This window comes from Sceloporus undulatus, chromosome 3 (genome assembly GCF_019175285.1).
Source record: "Sceloporus undulatus isolate JIND9_A2432 ecotype Alabama chromosome 3, SceUnd_v1.1, whole genome shotgun sequence".
NCBI lineage: Eukaryota > Metazoa > Chordata > Lepidosauria > Squamata > Phrynosomatidae > Sceloporus > Sceloporus undulatus.
This window is the reverse complement of record NC_056524.1, coordinates 31,476,212-31,496,875: the sequence shown is the minus strand read 5'-3', so window position 1 is coordinate 31,496,875 and position 20,664 is coordinate 31,476,212. Positions and strand designations below refer to the sequence as shown.

Sequence of the window (20,664 nt, the reverse complement as noted above, 5' to 3'; positions counted from 1 at the left end):
GGGTTAGAGACACAGGATCCCTGTGAAAGTAGGAAAACCACAAATAAAAATCTACCTTTTTTTGCCTAAGAAAACTCCTTTCTAGGAATCTTTAGGTCCTCTAGTTCAACTCTATGGTCAGCTCTGCCAGGGGTTGACAAATGAATTATGCTGGAGGACCTATAAATGCCTAGACAAGTATTCTCTCTAGGAATCTCTAGGTCCTCTAGTGCAGCTTTTCGCAAAAGTTGGCCATAGAGTCACACTGGAAGACCTAGGGATTCCTAAAGATAAATATATTAATCAAATCCACAAAAAAACCAAAAACACAAAAGTGAAAGCCACAAATGTGGAGGGCCAACAACATATGTGTATACATAGAAGGGAGAGGAATGGAAGGACTAATAAAAATATTAAACTATACAATACAGGTGTAAAATAAATTATCCAGATAAAATACAAAAAAATACCATGTAATATAAAGCAAACTGTACTCATACATATACTCAGAATATACAAGATTATAAAACAATATTGAACTAAAATTCCAAAAGATTTGGAATAGTTAACTAAAGCCCAGCCGGGAAGCTCATAAGGCCCAGAATCTGCCAGCCATCTTACACACTGGCAGGGCTGGCTTGGGGATTCTGGGTTTTTTAGTTTAAACTTTTCTTAACATTTTTTGTTTTGTTTTATGAAACATTCAGAGATCAGGCCATTGATTTTGCATTGCTAAGAATGATAGAGATTGGACATTTCAACTACTAAACGGAGTGCTTTGTATCAACTGCCTTAGCTATTGGAACCCTTGTTGGAAAATAGAAAATAAGGGTAATTAAAATTAGAAAATAAATGCATTAATCTTTGTTGTTCCAGATATGCTACTTCAGGAAATAATCATCAGGAACTCCCACTCCACTCCTTCCATTCAGACGAAGTACCCCACACAAGTAAGCAAAACCAGGGGAACAGGATGTCTCCATCTATAATTGCTGTTAATATCTCCCATGTCTCTCTGTCTCTGCTTTTTTTTTAAGCTCAGCTATATTGGCAAAGCTTTCTTTACCCTTCTAAAATGAGTACCTCCCATGCATGAGAGACTCATGAAGCCCTTTCACACTACACAATCATAGAGCTATGATTATACTTCAGCTGCCATGGTTCCATCCTATAGGATTCTAGGATTTGCACTTTAAGGAGGAGCATTTAGAATTTTCAGCTAGAGAGTTCTAGTGCCTCACCAGACTACAAGCTCCAGGATTTTATAGCATCCTGTCATGGCACTTTGAGTGGAAGCATATCATTATAATAGTGTGAAAGAACTCGAGATCAGCATGTGTAGAATTATAACCTAAACTTCAACATTTTAAAGTGTCAGATTTTAATGTAGCTATCCAGTTATAGTCAAAATACCTTAGAACATGTTTTATTTACATGTATTAAGTGATAGTTCTCTAGTCATTGTGCAGCAGTTTAATACATAACCATGCAGTAAGAGAAATCATAGGCTCAAAATCTGTTGTTAGTCTGAACAAGAGAAGATCCATTGAATCAATGGCGCGGTACAGACCACCCAAAAAGGGTGGCCTCCCAGTGCCTGTTTTTCTGCCGGAGGGAAGCTGCAGCTGCCAAACTGCGCGGCTTCCCACTGGCGGATAAAGAACTCGCAAAAAGCGGGTTCTTAAGCCGCAGTGGCAGCTTAATGTGGCGCACTTGTTACATAAGCGCTGCGTGGCACCATGCGGACACCGCACAGAGCTTACATAACAATGGCAGCGCCTATGTATGCAGGGCGCTGCCATTGTTACACCCTCATCACATTTGAGGGTTTTGGGGCATGTGGGTGCTCTGTCCCCCAGCCAACCCTAGCACATGATGAGCGCGTCAGAAAGGCCTGTTTGTACCGGGCCAATCAGACTTATATAAGTGTTGACTTGCCATATTCTCATTGATTTAATGGGTCCACTCTACTAGGGACAAACAGTTGGATTTAGGTCACAATAAATAACTAAGAACCAGTGTAGCATAAAATCTCGATACGCACATTCCACAAACTACAATGCTGAAAACAAAACAGAAGCTAAAAATTGCCCTAGAGGCTAAAGGACTTGTAATATTTTTAGAGAGCTCTAAACTGTTTAAATGTTTAAATTATTTGGAAGAAGGAATAGGTTGGAAGCTGGTACCTCAAAGATAACAATGTAGATGCCAGACAGGTTTTCTTACAGTTGACATTCCAAAACCCTGGGGTCATCATGCAAAAAGCCCTTCCTTCTGTCACCATTTATAGGGAGATCCCCAAAGAAAGGTTTCTGTGGATAACCTTAAGACATCAAATTCTCAGACTCCTGAACTTTGGCCATCTTGGTTGTGATTTCTAAGAACTGAAGTTCAAAACACCTGGAGAGGCAAAATGGGCTTAGAAGAAACTACCCATCGAACAGAGCCAGTGTGGTGTAGTGGTTTGAGTGCTGGACTAGGGGCTGGTCTACACATTAGTGTATTATGTATATTGCTGCAGATTTTCACACATCTGCATCAGTGCTTAACTGTCTTGACTTTCCTGTGCAAATGTGCATCTATTTGCTCTCTCTCTGCCAAAAAAGTACAGCCATGCAAATCTATACAAAATGAACAGATGGCCACATAACTCCACTTCCCATAACTGCCATCCGCCGGTCTGAGAGGAAGGAGACTTCACTCCCCATAACTTCCATCTGCCGGCCTGAGAGGGAGTTCACCAGGCAGGTCCAGCTCCATCAGGGCTAGCCTGGAAGAAGGAAGAGCCCTCCCTCCAATCCATCTTCCTTGGTCCAGGCCTCAGAGGGAGAGAAGAACCACTGGACCTCATCCCCTTTCCCTCCACCATTCCCTTCTCCTTTTGTGTCGTGTCTTTTAGATTGTAAGCCTGAGGGCAGGAAACTGTCTGATTAAAAATAATTGTAAGCCGCCCTGAGAGCCATTAGGGCTGAAGGGCGGGATATAAATACCTAAATAAATAAAATAAATAAATGTTCAGTAATGTGCATCCTCTTGAATACTCAAATCTACAGTTCTTTTTTTTTTTTTTTTTTTTTTTGCAGAGTTTGAGGAGTACCCCCACTTGCAAAAAGCCCAAATTCCCATGCATTGCATGTGGAGGGATCACATTCTATTTGAATACAATAAAGTGTATTGAAATATTATAGGCAAGCCCTAGAACTCTGTATAATCAGGGTTCAAATATCTCCTTGGCCATAGAAACCCATTGGTTGACCTCAGGTAAGTCACATTCTGTCAGCCTCAGAGGAAGGCAAGGGTGGACCCCCTCTCAAGTAAACAACACAGAAACTCCTGAGATACGTTCACCTTAGGGCCACCATAAATCAGAAGTGACTAGAAGGAACATAACAACAAGAAATCCATTGATCACCAGTGTAATTATTTGAAAGAAGACACTTTGAAGAAAAAGGAGCAGAAAAGGGCATCCAAAATAATCACAGCCCTTGAACAACTCGACCCGTCCAACTCCTTTGAGGCTTTTTAACTTATTAAAAATATGACCTAGGGATGTGCCTGATAGGAGTTTACAAATTATATATGGTGTAGAGAGAGTAGATGCAAAGAACACTTTCACCTTGGTTCTAATATATACACCTGAGATCGTCCACTAAAGTGGAGTTGTGGGACATTCCGGACAGAGGAAAGAAAGTACTTTTTCAGACACTGCATAATAAACTGCGTAATTCAGTGGCATAAGATTTACTGATACCTGACAACTTGGATGACTTTAAAGAAGAATTAGCCAAATTTCTGGATGATGCGACATTTCTTCCAGTACTAAAAGCAATATGCTTCCTAATTACTCATTGCTTGCAAACATGAATGTTGCATTTGTGTCATAGGATTCTGGTTTAACTTTTGTGGAAACCAAATTCTGGATTAGATAAGTCTTTGGCCTCACCGAATGTGGCTGTTCTTATGTTTTTAATTCCTAGAACCAACATGAGGTGGGCAACCATTTTCCATGACTTTTTCTGAAAGAATTTCCAATGCACAAGATCCCTCACCATTCTTTTTATGCATTAGACAAGCTGTTGCATTCTGAATCAGGAAGGGCTTCCTGCTGAACCCCCAGGGGTTTAACTGTATGCAATTCTGTAAAAAAAAAATTGTTTTAAAAAGTGCTATTTACATTTGAGTGCTAATATGGAGATGGCCTCCACAGGAAGCCAAACAAGCCGTGATAGTCTTAATTTTCCAGACCATTGGTATTCTATCCTCCTTTATCCCTTGGCATTGCTGTCACTTTATTTCCTCTATAATGGCATGAGCCACGTTGTCATAATATCCAAAATCAAATGTACCAGAAAATGTAATAAATTAGAGCCAAGCTAGCAGAGTAATTGAAGAATAAAACTGAATTTTAAACAACAATCAGCTGTGTTATAGGGTAGTTATGGATTGACTGCTGTGCAGCAACATGTGCCGGAGGTGAATGGCACCATGTGATTTTACTGTTGATGACAAGCAAGTGAAGGAGTGTTGCCAAGTGAGGAAATGATGAGGGAGAAATAATTTGAGCCAGTAGAGCAGGAATATTGCACTGTGACAAGATAACAATGCCACATTTGTTGCCTTTCAGATTTCTTAATAGCATTTTACATGGTGCATCTCAAGTGATCCTAGTCTTTCATTGCTATGTTTCTCTAGGCTAGAGATACAGTTCCATTTAGGAGAAATGTGGGAGAAAGATGCATTTCAGCTGATGTTGGGTACATCAGATTTGGACAGACTTCAGGCCTGTGAGATCTATTTTGGGTTTTGTTTTCTCCTCTAGAAACTCCTCTAGGAGTGTAGTGCAAAAGTCATGTTGGTGTTATGTGCCTTCACATCTACACCGACTCATAGCAAGCCTGTCTGAGGATTTTCTTGGCAAGATTTATTTGGACAAAATTTATCATTGAGATAGGGGTGATTTGCCCAAGGTCACCCAGTGGGTTTCCATGGCTAAGAAGGAATTCAAGCCCTGGTCTCTCAGAGTCCTAGCCCAACACACAAACATCTTCATCACTCTGGCTCACAAAACTATTCCAGCTAGTAAATAACTCTGAGCCTGGGAATTTGTTTTGAGTACCAGAACATAATGGTGTTTGCAGTCCCCATGAACTAGAAACCCACTCTTGATGACCCAAAGCTCTCTTCAGTGCAGAAGTGAATTTAAGATATGGCGTGGGGGCCATTTGGTTGCTGCTCTTGTAAAAATATTGGGAGCTTTCAACCATCAAAAATTTCATGGAAGTCACCCAAACATCTAGCAGTAGATCTCAGACCTAGCATTTGCCCATCCCAGTGTATATGTATTTCTGTAACCTTTTGGTTAATGTGGTTAAAACAAATTTTACAAGCTTTCAAAACATATGAATATATGCAAAATTTATTGACCAGAGACAAAATTTGGATTAATGTGCCCAAGGGATGGAAATCTTCATGTAGTTTGTTCTTATAATAACAAATAATTTTAATCCCCCCCTCAAATTCAACAGTATTTTCAGCACAAAAAAAACATTTTGCAAAAAAATTATTCTTCACACGATAGTACATTTTTGTGCATTTATCTATGCAAAAAATCTTGCAATAGTTCTTGACAAGCTGTCTCACTGTACTGACACAGTCTTTCTCACCGAGAATGAGAAAATTTACAAGTATCCTTTTAATTCTTGTTGTACAAGCCCTAAACAGCAATCCCACCCAGCCAGCCTCATAGAGCAGCTGGTATGATTGCCCCCATATTGCAGATATGAGGATAGTGCCTTTCCCAAAAATGTCCATGTAGTGCCACCTCTGTTATTCTTTTGGCATCAGACACAACCACTGTAATTCCTGGGTTTAGGATTATTTTAATCCATGTTACTTCTTAAAAGGATGGTTATATTTTATCTTATTTTTGTAGACTGCCTTAGAAGCTTCACTGAAGAGGAAGTGTGAAAATGTTTTATACAAAACAGGCTTTGTAAGTGTTTGAATCTAGGACTTGCTGGCTGAGAGCTTGCATGTTTATATGGCATATCAGTTCTTTAATTTGAGATAGTAATATGCCCTGAACTCTTAAAAAGACATTAAATGTTTTAGCCAACTTGGGGATGAATTTTCGACATGACTGTCATTGGTGTAGTTCAAGAGGCAATTGTACTGTTTTCTGTTCACCTTTTTGTATGTGTTCATTTTTTCCATAAGCTTCCTTCTTCCTGAGGAACCTTCAGCACTTCCCTTTTCCTTTGGGCTGTAGGCGAAGCAAAGCATGTGCCAAGCAGGCCATCTGTTTCCTTGTCTCATTGCCCTACACTAAACAAATCTACTTGGAATTAAATTCTGTTGATTTTCAATGGAAATTACTTCTAAGTAGGCACACTTGGGATTGCCTCTTTAATTGCATTTGAGGAAGCTCAAGCAATTGGTTCTTGGCACTTTGATCCTAAATGCATTTCTGTTCAAGGCCAGCTCTTTAAAATAGAAGGACCTGACTACTGAGAGAGCACAACCTTGGATGTGTGGTTTATCAGTGAGTCAGCAGGTTGCTTTAAGTAAAACAAAGTTGGAAATCATTTGGTTTGTAATTGTGTCTTATGTCCTGCTTTGTGCATGGGAAGTTTTGTTGTTGGTGTGTTTCTTCAAGGCTTTCCCAACTTATGGTGACCCCTGACATGGAGTATGAGATTTGCTATTGTCTTTTTCTGAGACTGAGAGAACTTGACTTGCCCAAGGCACCCCATGGACTTCCATGGCTAAACAGGGATTTGAGCCATGGTCTTCCAGTCCAACACTCAAACCACTATATATGCTGGCTCTTACAAGAAGCTTAAAGCTATTAAAGGTGCAGGGTGTGAATGCACTAGAGAGGTGTTTGTCAGGCAGCCAGGATTGTATTACACAGAGGTGAGAATCGGGCAACTGATGTTCTCCCAAAAGTCTCCTTGCTTCAACTCTGCTGCCCCATGGGAGAATCACACCTCCAGGTGTAGTTCAAACCATGGGCCATCCCCATCATTGTGTTTTAGGAAGCAAATAACAATAATTTTTAGTGTTTGAAAATCTGGAAGTGAACTTCCATCCACTTCCAGTTTCACTGGGTGGGGCTGTTGTGGTCTACCACAGTGGATCTAGATCATATACTGAATGGCTCTCGGACCATCCAGATTTGTTCACCGCTCAACACATCCAGATTTGCTTCTGAGCAATGTGAAAATGTCCTTATGTTTATTACTGGACATAGTGAATGGATGCACTTTTGATACATGATTCTACACATTGTCTATTGGTTCAGTTGTGAACCTAGACCTTTGCTCTATTTGCTTTTCTGGTTGGCAATGATAATCTAACACATCTGGAAGGTGCTGATTTAGGGAAGGCTGCATTGTGGCAATGTTGAAATATCTTTTTCTTCAAGATCCAAATGTAAAGGTTGTGGCTTTACTTTTGGATACTTAGGATTACTTTATTGCTCTGTGGCTGGGAAGTCAGTTCTGCTTCGCTGCATTCCATTTAATGAAGCCTTAATGAATTTTGGTGGTATCCATTATGATGTAATAATGAACTTGGTTTTTATAAAACCCAATGTATTTTTAAAGCAAATAGGCTATACAGTACTAAAGTTCTAGCTAAGCCCTCTTTAAGACTATAGAAATTACAGTACGTCTGTCTGCACAAGAAAGAGAGCTTCCTTGATTGTACAAGAGATTTGCTTCTGTGTGGTTTCTAATCAAGGAAAGCCTCTGGTGAAATAATGAACCTCTAAGCAGTACGTATTGTATTGTTAAATATGGTTGAAGCAGATTTGGTTTCATCAGTGGAAAAGATTCTGTGTCACTTTGTATTTGTACAGAAATAGAAAATTGATCCTGTTTCAGTGTACAGTATATTAGTGGTCATCTTCTTTTGCCCCTATTTCATTCTATGGCTTTCTGAACCTTGATGGTGATAGTAGGAATTTTTTCTGCTTGATAGCAATAAAAGAGTATCCCCTAAAGCATTCAGTAAATACAGTTTTGAAATTTCCATCAAGCGACTATGTGGCTGAAATAAGACATTTTGGATTATTTTTATTGGTTTGCAGGTCTTTCTTTAAAAGACAGTTGTAAACTACCAGAGGCCTTCACAGAAAGTAGTTGTGTGAATAGTTTAATAGCAAATAGTTGCAAATAATGAGTAACGTGTAATTAATTCCTTTTCTGATTCACAAATGCATAACTGCATCTTATTAGAATTGTAATTTAACGAGTGATAACTACTCCTTCTGTGGTGTGACATTAACATTTAAGTTGCTTTTACAGTTATGGGAGCATGCCCCCATTAAGTGGGGATGGGAGAATATCACTTGGTTCAAGTGCTACATTGTGCTCTTTTGTGGGTGTGCGGGACAGTGAAGTGAACAGGAGGAAAGTGTTTTGTGCCATAGACCAGCGACTTATTTGTATTCAGATTTTTTCTGGATAATTATATAGTTAACAATTTAGTTACTTTTGAGAAACTGGAATGTAATCAGTTACTGTTATTGCAAACTTACAGCAATAACTATTTTTGAGAGCTTGATACTTTGACTTAAACTAAGTTTAAAAATACATTCCCATCTTCTGTCTCTATCATAATCTTGCAAATTTCATCTGGGGTAATTCTAAGATCTTCAATAGCCAGAGGTTGTGATTTATGGAAAGCACTTGATTCAGGTTCTTTTGTTATCTCTGAGATAGCATTATTATTATTATTATTATTATTATTATTATTATTATTATTACTACTACTACTACTACTAATTGGCTTGTTCTTTGGGAAGAAAACAAGAATCTTTAGGCTTAATTACTATTCTCAGAAAATACCAATCTAGAAAAAGAAATGAATTCAGCATTTTTATAGTTCTTCCATTGATATATGGAGATTTAGAGTAACTTTCTTTGGCTTGCTGTCCTGTAGATGTTTTAGTCTACAGTTCCCACCAACCTCAGTCATGACAGCCAAAGTTCAAAGATGGTGGTTGTTTTCATCCAAAAGATTTGGAGAGTGCTGGGTTGGCTCAAAACCAACGGGATGGGCATACTAAAACCAACTGACAGCAACTGAGAAATCTCATGTCAGTCTTTCCTGAGCAACATTGTCACATGCTTTTAAAATTATTCACTTATGCAGAAGTTGCAATAAATGCTTGTGTTTGGTCTTCATTCCCATGAAAATGTGCATCTTGTACCAGGGACATGAAGGTAGACTGTAATGGTTTTGTTTTGCAATATGCATATTCTTTGCTTGGGTCCCCCACATGCCACAGAGAATGTTCTGTCGTATCAAAGACTTCCAGAGAGGGAAAGCATGTTCCTAGTCCCTGTAGCATATATGAAATGATATTTTTGGATACTGTCTTCTAAGATGCATGTGTATGTCTTAATTACTCCCTACACTTTAGAGAGTGGTTTGTCTGTCTGATGTATTCATTTTGTTTCTTGCTCTACGTTCTTAGATTGCATTCTTCACTGTAATTGCATTCTTCACTGTAACTGAAAACTGAGCAGGACCACCTAATTCTGTTGAATCTACCGCCTATTTCTGTTGCATGGGTACATTCAGCCTTACTGGATGACAGTCACTGTCTGTTGTAGAGTCTTCCTCATTGTAGAGAAAGACTCGACAATTGTGTTCCAGCAGGATGCTTTGATGAAGCAGGGTTGGGGTTGCAAAAGTGATTAAAATAAATAACTATGCTGTTAATGGAACTTGCAGTTGATTAAAGCTGCAGTCCCATATACTATGGTTTGGTCACTTATATGGGTTAAAGGGAGTACACTGCTTCCAAACCTATCAAGGGCTGTATTTCCCAGGAAGAGCCAGTGTGGTGTAGTGCAGGGGTCGGCAACCTCCAGCCCGCGGGCCGGATGCGGCCCGCGGAGGCCTTTTGGCCGGTCCCTGGCTGCCACTGCCGCCGCCAATTGCGGCTTTTCGCCCCCAAAATGGCGGCGAAGTCTCGCGGTGACCTTCCCCGCCATTTTGGGGGGGAAAATGGCGGCAGCCTAGAGGTGAAGTCTCGTGCGACCACAGAAAAGGTTGCGTGAGACTTTGCCGCCATTGGCGGCGGCCTCTAGGAGGCCCGCTGCAGCCGTCGGAGCCCTCGAACAGGACTCCAACAGCGGCAGCGGGCCTCTGGGAGGCCCACTGCCCTCACTGGGGGCCTCTGGGAGGCCCGATGCCCTCACCAGTGCCCTTCTGGAGGGCCCCAGTGACGGCAAAAGGGCCGGCAAAGAGGAGGAGGCCTCCAGCACTGGCGGCCCCTACTGGCCTTTTTGCCGGGCTCTGATGGGGCCTGGGGCCCTGTCAGGCGTCGGCAAAGAGGGGGAGGCCTCCAGCGCTGGCAGCCCCCGCCGGCTTTTTTACCGGCCTCTGATGGGGCCTGGGGCCCTGTCAGGGGCCGGCAAAGAGGAGGAGGCCTGGTCCCCGGAGGGTGGAAGTTCCGCCCCCGGCATGCGGCTCCTCCCCCGGAGGGTGGAAGCTCCATCCCCAGTACGCACCCCCGCAGAGGGTGGAAGCTCCACCCCCCAGCTTCAGCCCCCCAGTCGCCTGAGGGACAGCAACCCGGCCCCCGGCTCAAAAAGGTTGCCTACCCCTGGTGTAGTGCTTTGAGCATTGGATTAGGACTGTGGAAACTGGGGTCCAAATTCCAATTTTGTTGTGTAAACCCACTGGGTGACCTTGGGGATGTCACAGTCCCTCAGCCTCAGAGGATCGCAATGGCAAACCCCCTCTGAAGGAATTTGCCAATACCCCATAACATAGTTGCCTTAGGGTCGCCATAACTTAGAAATGACTCAAAGGCACACAACAACACAATAAATACTTTTCACTGCCAGGACACCAGATTTCAGTGGAATAATAATAATAATTATTATTATTAGTATTAGTATTATTATTTGTATTTCACGCTTCTAAGGATCGAAGCGGGATTACATCATTTAAAATTACAGTACAATACAAATATAAACTATAAAATACTAACACTGAATTAAACATTCCTATTAATTCCTTAAAATATACAAGCTACTATAATCCTATGAACATTGTCAAGAGTGGAACATTAGTTATGATTTTATATAGAATCAGGTGGATATGCCCGCTGGAAGAGAACCCTCTTAAGTGCCTTCTTGAAGGCATCTATGGTAGTGATAAGACAGATCTCTTCTGGTAGACAATTCCACAATGTGGGGGCTGCAGCTGTGAATGCTCTATGGGAAGTCGATATTAATCACGTGTTATAATGTTCCAATAAATTCTTCCCAGATGTTCTGAGTATGCGGGGTGGATTATGTAGGGAGAGGCGTTCCTGTAAGTAACTCGGGCCCAAACCATATAGGGTTTTTTACTTTTTTACCTTTTACTGTGCCTGGAAGCTAATTGGCAGCCAGTGAAGAGATTTTGTATTGATGACCAATCTGGCTGCTGCATTTTGAACCAATTGAAGCTTCCAAACTTGGTATAAGGGTAGCCCGAAGTAGAGCACATTACAGAAATCTAGACGAGAGATTACCAGTGCATGTACCACTGCTTCAAGGTCCTTTTGGTCCAGGTAGGAATGCAGTTGGTGTATCAACTGAAGTTGGTACCAAGCAGTCCTGGCCATCACAGCTACCTGAGATGACAACTGTAGAGATGGACCCAGGAGTACTCCCAAAATTCAAACTTTGTCTTTTAGGGGAAGTGTGACCCCATCCAGGACTGGTTGGCAAATTTCTGTTCCTGGACCTGGGGTACCTATGTCTAATACCTCCATTTTCTCTGAATTCAACTTGAATTTGTTTCCCCTCATCCAGCCCATTACCGACCCAAGACAGGCATCCAGTGGAGAGATACCATCCTTAGTCACTGCAGCAGTCAGAGACATAGAGAAATAGATTTGGGTATCATCAGTGTACTGATAACACCGCACCCGATGTCTCTGGATGATGTCTCCAAGCGGCTTCATGTAAATGTTAAACAGCATTGGGGACAGAATCACACTTTGAGGGACGCCCTCATGGATGAATAACTGTCCCCAAGTGACACCATCTGGAATCTGCCCAAGAGATAGGACCTGAGCCACTGCAATGCAGTGCCCCCAATACCTAACTCCTTCAGGCATTCCAGAAGGATACCATGGTCAATGGTATCGAAGGCTGCTGAGATGTCCTAGAGCACCAACAGGGTCACACTTCCCCTGTCAATGCCCAGACAGAGATCATTGACTAAGGTGACCATGGCCGTCTCAACTCTGTATCCTGCCCTGAAGCCGGTTTGAAATGGGTCCAGATAATCGGCTTCATCCAAGACAACCTGGAGCTGGAAGGCAACTTCCCTCTCAATCACCTTGCCCAGAAATGGTAGTAAGGAGACTGGTCTATAATTGGCCCTCACCAGGGGATCCAGGGAGGGGTTTTTTTTTTAGAAGTGGTCTTACTGTTGCTTGTTTGAGTTTAGATGGAAATATTCCCTCCCTGAGGGATGCATTTATTATGTGTTGTAATAATATTTTCATTGCATCCCATCCCTGGATGGTCAAGCGTGATGGGCAAGGATCGGGGGGGGGCATGTTGTCTCTCTTACATTTCCAAGAATTTTGTCCACTTCATCAGTATTTACAAACTCAAAATGATCCAGTTTGATATAGTCCACAGAGTCACTGGATGCCTCTTTCTGTTTCTGCATCCAGATCGACTCTTATCTGAGAGATTTTATCCACCAAAAAGTCATTAAAAGCATCACAGCAGGCTATAGTTGATTCCAATAAGAAGTTCAGGATGGGAGGCAATTGGGTTAACTCTTTAACCACCCTGAACAGCTCTGCTGGATGAGACTCTGCAGACGCAGTACATGCAGCATAGAAAGAATTCTTTACTGCATCTATTGCCACCCTGTAAGAATCCAATAAGTTCTCATGGAATGCCTTGTCAGACAAGTTGATGTTTCAGCCAGCGGCACTCTAGTCGTTGTGCAGCCCGCCTCATGTTACAAAAGTCTTCTGTGTACCATGGTTTTTTATTTGAAGTGGGCTGAAAAGGATGCTCAGGAATGATACTATCTATAGCCCTGGTAAGATCGTTATTCCAGGTATCAACCAGGGCATCAACAGAATCACTGTAATTCCCAACCATATAACCCTCTCGACCTTCCTGGAACCTTTTGGGTTCCATCAGCTTTCAAGGGCAGACCATTTTAATAGGTCCCCCACCCCCGAGGGGGATATGGGTAGTAACCTTCAATCCCACTTTGACCAGATAATGATCCCTCCATGACAGAGCCCTCTGCTCTGTCATGGAGGGATCATTATCTGGTCAAAGTGAATCATCTCTGCCCATGGATATTTCTGATCCGTACTAAAGACCACCTGCACAGTCTGTTGGCCCTGAGACTAATTGGGACATTGCTGTCATGGAAGTCATGAACTCGCAAGTTGCACCTGTCAGATCTGATGAGCTGGACTCGAGGGAGATGTTGAGGTCTCCCAGGACAAGAAGCCTGGGAGACTCCAGCACCAGCTCCAAGACCAGCTGTGTCAGCTCGGCCAGGGAGTCTGTTAAGCAACGGGGTGGATGGTATACTAACAGAATCCCCAGACTGTCCATTCAGGGTCAGGTAGATACACTCAATGTGATCTGTTTTCCGGATAAGTTTCCTGGTCAATGTGAAGATGTTTTTATGGACCACGGCTACTCCTCCCCCTCGACCACTTTCCCTTACCTGCTTCTTAATGGCATACCCAGCTGGGAGGATCTTAGCCCAGGTCACACTGCTATCCTCCCCCAGACAGGTTTCTGTAAAACAAGCAAGTGTATGGCCTTGGGAGCCCCCTGCCACACATAGTTTCCCCCCTAAAACAAGGTGTGAGGGTAACATGTGCTTTATTTATAAGATCAACACACTGGGAAGCCTTCTGGAAGTGCTAATCTAATTCTAAACAAGATGCAAACTGCCTACATAGATTGTCTTATAGGCAAATTAAGGCTCTACCACCTGCTGGCGAATTGCTGTAGTGAGATGATGATGGTACAAGATTAATTGGGAGCTGCCTTTTTAAAAAAGTAGATGCCTCTTGCCTGTTCCTATTATACACATTTATCTGGCAGTAGAGTCCATTGAACTGAATGTGACTTGAATGTCTGCTTAGGAATGTGGGATTGCCCAGTTGTTTGCTCTGAGGGGAAAAAACTATCCTACTGTGCTACAACTGAAGTATCTAAAGTAACTGGTATCAGCCTACATTTCTGACAGAGGAGGACAGGTGGGAGTAAAAGATTCATAGGCTCTGATTTACATGGCAGCAGCAGATGTCTTTGCTTAGAATTTTATTGCAGCAGTGAGCCATGGGCACCCAGTTGATATCAGTGTCCTGAAGGCCTATGTGACATGTCACTAGTTTTCAGCAGAAATTGAAAAACCTCCTGCTTAAATTTTATGTATGACCATGAGTCAGGTACAAATGGGAAACATTTTTACATCCTAAAGTTACTGGAAGAGAAGGGCAGCTTATAAATTTGAGTTGATTCTTCTGTTGTTATGCTCAGCCCCAATTTGGTTTTGTGGTTTATCAGTGAGTCAGCAGGTTGCTTTAACAAGGTTGGAAATAATTTGGTTTGCAATTGTGTCTTATGTCCTGCTTTGTGCATGGGAAGGTTTGTTGTTGGTGTGTTTCTTCAAGGCTTTCCCAACTTATGATGACCCCTGGCATGGAGTATGAGATTTGCTGTTGTCTTTTTCTAAGGCTGAGAGAACTTGACATGCCAAGGCACCCCCATGGCTTTCCATGGCTGAGCAGGGATTTGAACCATGGTGTTCCAGTCCAACACTCAAACCACTATATATACTGGCTCTTACAAGAAGCTTAAAGTTATTAAAGGTGCAGGGTGTGAATGTTTGAGAGCTCCATGACTGGAGGAAATATCAGTTGACAGTCTTTCCACCCTCTCCCTGTTTTAAATCAGTAAGATGTGTAAAAGGAGGAATGGAAAAACATGTTTTTATGTCTTCTATCTTGGAGCAAAAATAATTTGGAAATCCCAACTAGAGCAGTCTCACTGAATGAATGGGATTTGTCCAACATTTCACATAAGAAAATTGGGAAATATGTGCAATATGGCAGAAGTTATTAATGAGGAGGAACACACAAGCTATGAGGTGCTGCAATGGTTTGCTTTTGTCAGAGACTACTGGGAAGAGCAAAATTCTATCCTGTTCTTTCCTTTCCTCTCTGCTGAGTAATGGAGAACAAACTACTTTTGGATGTTGAAATCAGTTTGCAGCAGTCAAGTAAGCTGAGCACAAAGGGGCTAATCAGGGGGAGGAGGGGAAAACTGGGACCTTTTAAAAGCAGCTCGAAAAGTGTGATGACAGAGGAATAATTGGGACCGTTCCTGCCAAATAACATTTGGAGAATATGTTAATTCAACATTTATTTCGTGATTCATGGATCCAGTGGCTCTACTATGGTTGAGACTAACAAATCCAATTGTTAGTCTAAACTTTTGACTCCCAGCTGAAATAAAGAAATTGGAATGTCCTGACATGGTGGCTAGATTCTTCTAAGAGGAAAGAAAACAGGAAAGTAAACAGGAAAGTATCAATCACAAGGAAAGGAAGGAAATTTTCAGGGATGCATGGGAAGCAAGTTGTTATTTTTAACTGAAACCCATCATATTTTGAACTGTTGTGCTTGAAGAGATATGCTCTTAAACATTATATACACTAGTGTGCAGACAGTGGGTTGGAATAATAGAATCCTAGAGTTGGAAGAGACCATATGGACTATCCAGTCTAACCCCCTGCCATGCCAGAAGACACAATGAAAGCACCCCCAACAGATGGCCATCCAGCCTCTGTTTAAAAACCTCCAAAGAAGACGATTACTTCACTCCGAGGCAACTTGTTCCACTTTCTAACAACTCTTACCATCAGGAGCTTCTTCCTAATGTTTAGGTGAAATCTCTTTTTCTGTAGTTTGAATCTATTGCTCCATGTTCCAGTCTCTGCTGCAGCAGAAAACAAACTTTCTCCAGCTTTAATATGGCACCCTTTCAAATATTTAAACATGGCTATCATGTCACCTCTTAACCTTCTCTTCCCCAGGCTAAACATTCCCAGCTCCCTAAGTAACTCTTCATAGGGCATGACTTCCAGAACCTTCACCATTTTGGTCGCCCTCCTCTGGGCATGCTCCAGCTTTTCCACATCTCCTTTGAGTTGTGGTGCCCAGAACTGAACAGTATTCCAGGTAAAATCTGACCAAACCAGAATAGAGTGGTACTATTACTTTCCTCGTTCTAGACATTGTATTCCTTCCTACTGATGCAGCCTAGGATTACATTGTCTTTCTTAGTTGCCAGTGTACACTGCTAACTCATGTTCCGTCTGTGGTATACACTTTTAAATCTCTTTCTCATGTAGTGCCATCAAGCCATCCTATATCTGTGCCTTTCATTTTCTCTCTCTCTAAGTGTAGAACCTTACATTTCTCCGTGTTGAAATTTGTTTTGTGAGTTTTGCCCGAGCTCTCCAATCTGTTAAGGTCATTTTGAATTCTGATAGTGTTTTCTGGTGTGTTGGCTTCGCCTTCTAATTTGGTGTCATCAGCAAATTTGATAATGTTATGTTGGAGTACCACTCTGGAAAAACACCTGGACAAAATGTTTTATGTTTAGCTTTTTAAAAAAAATTATATCTTTTTGGCAAATAGAAGGCTTCCTCCATTAATTAATTGATTAATTAATTTCCTATCCTTTTCCCAACAGAGGACTCAAGGTGGCTTGCAACAAACTGAAACAAAGTACAGCTAAAAAAAACCCTATTCATACAAAAGTGAATTAAGAGCCAAAGGCCTGCCAAAATAAAAAGGCCTTTGCCTACCAGCAGAAAGGGAGCAGAGAGAGGGCCAACCAAAATAGTGACTGACATCCATGCAAGTAGTAAGAGCTAAATGAGTACCCAACTTGTTGGGGGCAGTTAGTTTACACATTGTAAACTGCTTAGGGAGTTCTTACATGCACTGATAAGCAGTATAGAATGTGGCTTACACATCGTAAATCGCTTAAGCAGTGCAAGTTCACTGATAAGCGGTATAGACATTTCCTTGCTATTGCTAGCTGATTGAATATTGTTTGTAGATATCAGTCCAGTTTCCTACTATGCTATCTCTTTCTTCTGAAGAAAATATGCCTTTCTCTGTGTGTTTTTTTAGGGGAACAGGGATGATGAGTAAAGCCCTGGTGGCACAGTGGTTAAATGCCTGTACTGCAGCCACTCACAAACCACAAGGTTGTGGGTTCAATACCAGCCAGGGGCTCAGGGTTGACAGCCTGGCATCTTTCTGAGGTCGCTAAACTGAGTACCCAGCTTATTGTGAGCAGTTAGCTTACACATTGTAAAGTGCTTAGGGAATGCTTACATGCACTGACAAGTGGTATAGAAATGTACTTGCTATTGCTAAACATATATACATTGAAAAAGTACAGCAAATCCCATGAAGCCTAAGCCTCTGAGCCCCATATTCCCAAACCTTTTATATCAAAGATAGAAGAGTGTGTGTCAAAGACTGCATCTGACCCACTATGGTCCCTTGAGCCCTCCATCACTGAAAACAAAAATGCCTCCAAAACAAATAATTGTACCACCAATGCTCCATTTTAATTGGGGGAGGGCATTATGAGGCCCAAAATAGTATCCCCTCCTCAACTCAGAAGTGATTACTCAGTTGTTTCTCAGTGGCTGACTGTTCTGGAACTCCCTTCATACAGAGGCCAGAATAGCATCTGGCTTGCTTGCTTATCTTCCATGAAAAAGTAGAGGATTCTGAGAACTGAAGGTTTTAAAGAAAGGCCATTTAAGAGGCTGCTGTATTGTTTTAATTGTGTTATTATTTTAATTGTGTAATAATAATAATAATAATAAGATTTATTTATATGCCACCCAATCACTGGGAATCCAGGCGGCTTACAAGGCAATAACAATAAAATTAACAAAGCAAAATACATAACAATTAACAGAGCAAAGCAGGTAAAAAGAAATTATATAATAATAGCAAATGCAACTCTAATGGAATGCAATACAATAATACAATGCAATACAACTCTAATACAATATAACACAATACACATAATTCCCTCTCCCCCTCTTGAAATATACAACAAGAACTCCAGATATAACAATGACAAAAACTAAACTAAATCATTAAAACGATTAGTGGAATAATCAAAACAATCAACCTCCAACTAAATCCTCCATTGCCTTTTGAGGCTCTGGGATGATGGTGGGTGGAGGGAGGCAATCTTCTCCACCTGAGTCCTCCATTGCCTTTTGATAATTTAATTCTATTTTAATGGCAGTCTTTTGCATGCTTTGTAGAAGATGTGTGCCTTCACGTTATTTCCTACTATCTTATGGTTTTCTTGACAAGATTTCTTCGGAGGAGGTTTGCCACTTCTGAGGCTGAGAGCATGTGACTTGTCCAAGATCATCCAGCGAATTTCATGACCAAGCAGGGGATTGAACCCTGGTTTCCAGAGTAATAGCCCAACATTCAAACCACTTAACTGCATTCAACTCATAACTAGCCTTGAGTCCCAGTTTTGTGAAAAAGGTGAGGCATAAATATTATGAATATGTCCACTTTTAGTTTTTTAAAAAATGGGAATTTGCAGCTCACATGGGTCCAAGGGGTTAGAAAGTGGAGCAGGCAATGTCCCTGTTTTGCTCCATAGCTTTTCATCCCAGCATGGTATAGTGGTGCCATTTTGGTTACGCAGAGAACAGCATGTATAGAATGAATTTGATGGCTGAATGTGGTATTAATTAGATAATACTCTCTGTGCCAAACAAATCATGCAATCATGCACTGTACATGTTTCTTAGGCTTTGAAAAATATATAAGCCACACATTGATTACATGCATTGCATAATTACCCTTTTAAAGAATTCTTTTAAAAATGTCCAAGGCTATGTTCCTTCTCCAATCAAGAGGTAGATAGCCTCCCCAGGGCTTGCAAGTAATTTGTTTGAGTCAACATGCTTGCAGGGATGGTAGCTAGAGCCAGAAGTGGAAGGGGTGGTCTCTTCCTACTGAATCAGAATATTGGAAGCCCAAATAAAACTCTGTCCTCTTCTGCAGCTGCTGCTTCTGCTCCTACTCCTCCTGGCACAGTAAAAGTGGCTTTCCTATTAACATGGTGATTGGCAGTGAGATACTAGTTGACTCTGTGGATCCACTTTTTGGATGTCTATTAAACCAAGGGAAAGTGGAGATACAGTTTCAGTGTGGCTGATATAAAGCTTCACCTGCCTGCTCTGCTCCCACTGTCAAGACCAGGAAAGTGATCCTGTGGCTGATCAGGAACCTTTGGAAAAGGTAATTGGAAGCCACTCCAAGGCTTCTGAAAGACACAAAATACCTGATGCCAAGGGAGCATGGTGATGCTATTGGGTCTCATTTTCAGCATAGGACTAATCCATTTGTGGGAGCATTCCAGTGACAAAGTCTTGCCTTAACATTTCCCCAGACCAGAATTTGGGAAACTTGTTTCTTTTGATTACAACTCCCAGAATCTGTGGCTTGGGATTCTGAGAGTTGTAGTCTAAGAAACAGCTTCTTGAAACTCTGGGTCAGAGCCCTTAGCCTTATTCAGGCCTCCAAAAACTGGGTAGATTAAATATGTGAGGGGTTAATGTATTAGCCTTGCCATTTCTGTTTCTCTTCTCACATGGAGGGTAATGGTCTGAAGAGGGGAGCCTGTCTGTGCAGTTTAGAAACTGGAAAGCCATATCATGTATAACTGTCTCTGTTGTGTGTAATAAACATTGTGCTCCAAGCAAGCCCTAAAAATTTCAAATTACAGAATGGAGCTGTCTTGATGTACCCAAAGAAACATTAGTATGCCTAATCAAAGCCGGGAGGCTGTCTTAAAAGTCTGATTTTCTTTAATATGCCCTCCAGGGGGAAGCAGTTTGAATTCTCACAGCTCTGCATCCATTTAACTATGACAGGCGGTGCTATAACATGTACTGAACTGTGGGTGTCAAGGCTGAGTTTGCATTTATATACTATTATGCCTGAGAACCCATTTGCGGTGTTTAAAGCGTAGGCTACAATAGGCTGCTGTGGGCAGAGAGGGGGGTGGCTTGTGCTCTTTTAATTTTTCCAGTGGTGTATTTTTGCTTATATCGACATGCTGGCAGCCTCTCCTCTTGAAGTTCAGTGTTATCACGTGATCTCTTTCACTGAGAAGAACAATGCCACTCGTCCTATGCCTTTATACGTTGTGCAGGTATGTTATGCTTCTGCCTAAACTGCAGGGACAAAGTGTGCGAGTATAGAGATGTGGGGAAAGGGGGAGAGGGCTTAAGGAGTCTTTTATATTTGCAGCTTTTCTAATAGCTGTTTGGTTCTGTTCTCCTACCTTTCCTGTTGAGGATTTTCAATGAATCCTAGTTTCCTTTTTAGTTCCATGATCTGTCTTACTGTATATTTGTCATGCACATTTGTATTGAAAAATTGCATTAGAACTCAAAGAACAGCAATTCTATCTAAAAGCAAGAATGCTTGGGGTTCTTTTGCATGCATTGTCCTCTCAAAGTCCTGTCATTTTGGAATAAGGAGGTAGTTCCATTTGAAAACATACGAGTCAGCAGAAATCTGGTAGACTAAACTGAACAGTA

General features: G+C 41.6%; 1 protein-coding gene across 6 annotated transcripts in view; it reads left to right on the top strand.

Annotated features, from left to right (window-relative positions):
* Positions 1-20,664, top strand: part of LNX2 (ligand of numb-protein X 2) — a 126,555-nt gene that overhangs the window by 37,655 nt on the left and 68,236 nt on the right. For 2 of the 6 annotated variants that reach the window (XM_042460403.1, XM_042460404.1), the window contains exon 1: positions 19,991-20,273. The exons of 1 other annotated variant lie outside the window; for it this stretch is intronic. The gene's annotated coding sequence lies outside the window, so the exon portion shown is untranslated. Of the gene's footprint in view, positions 1-855; positions 930-3,221; positions 3,241-18,543; positions 18,593-19,990; positions 20,274-20,664 lie in introns of those variants that run through there. 3 more of the 6 variants (XM_042460401.1, XM_042460407.1, XM_042460406.1) reach the window with 3 other exon arrangements.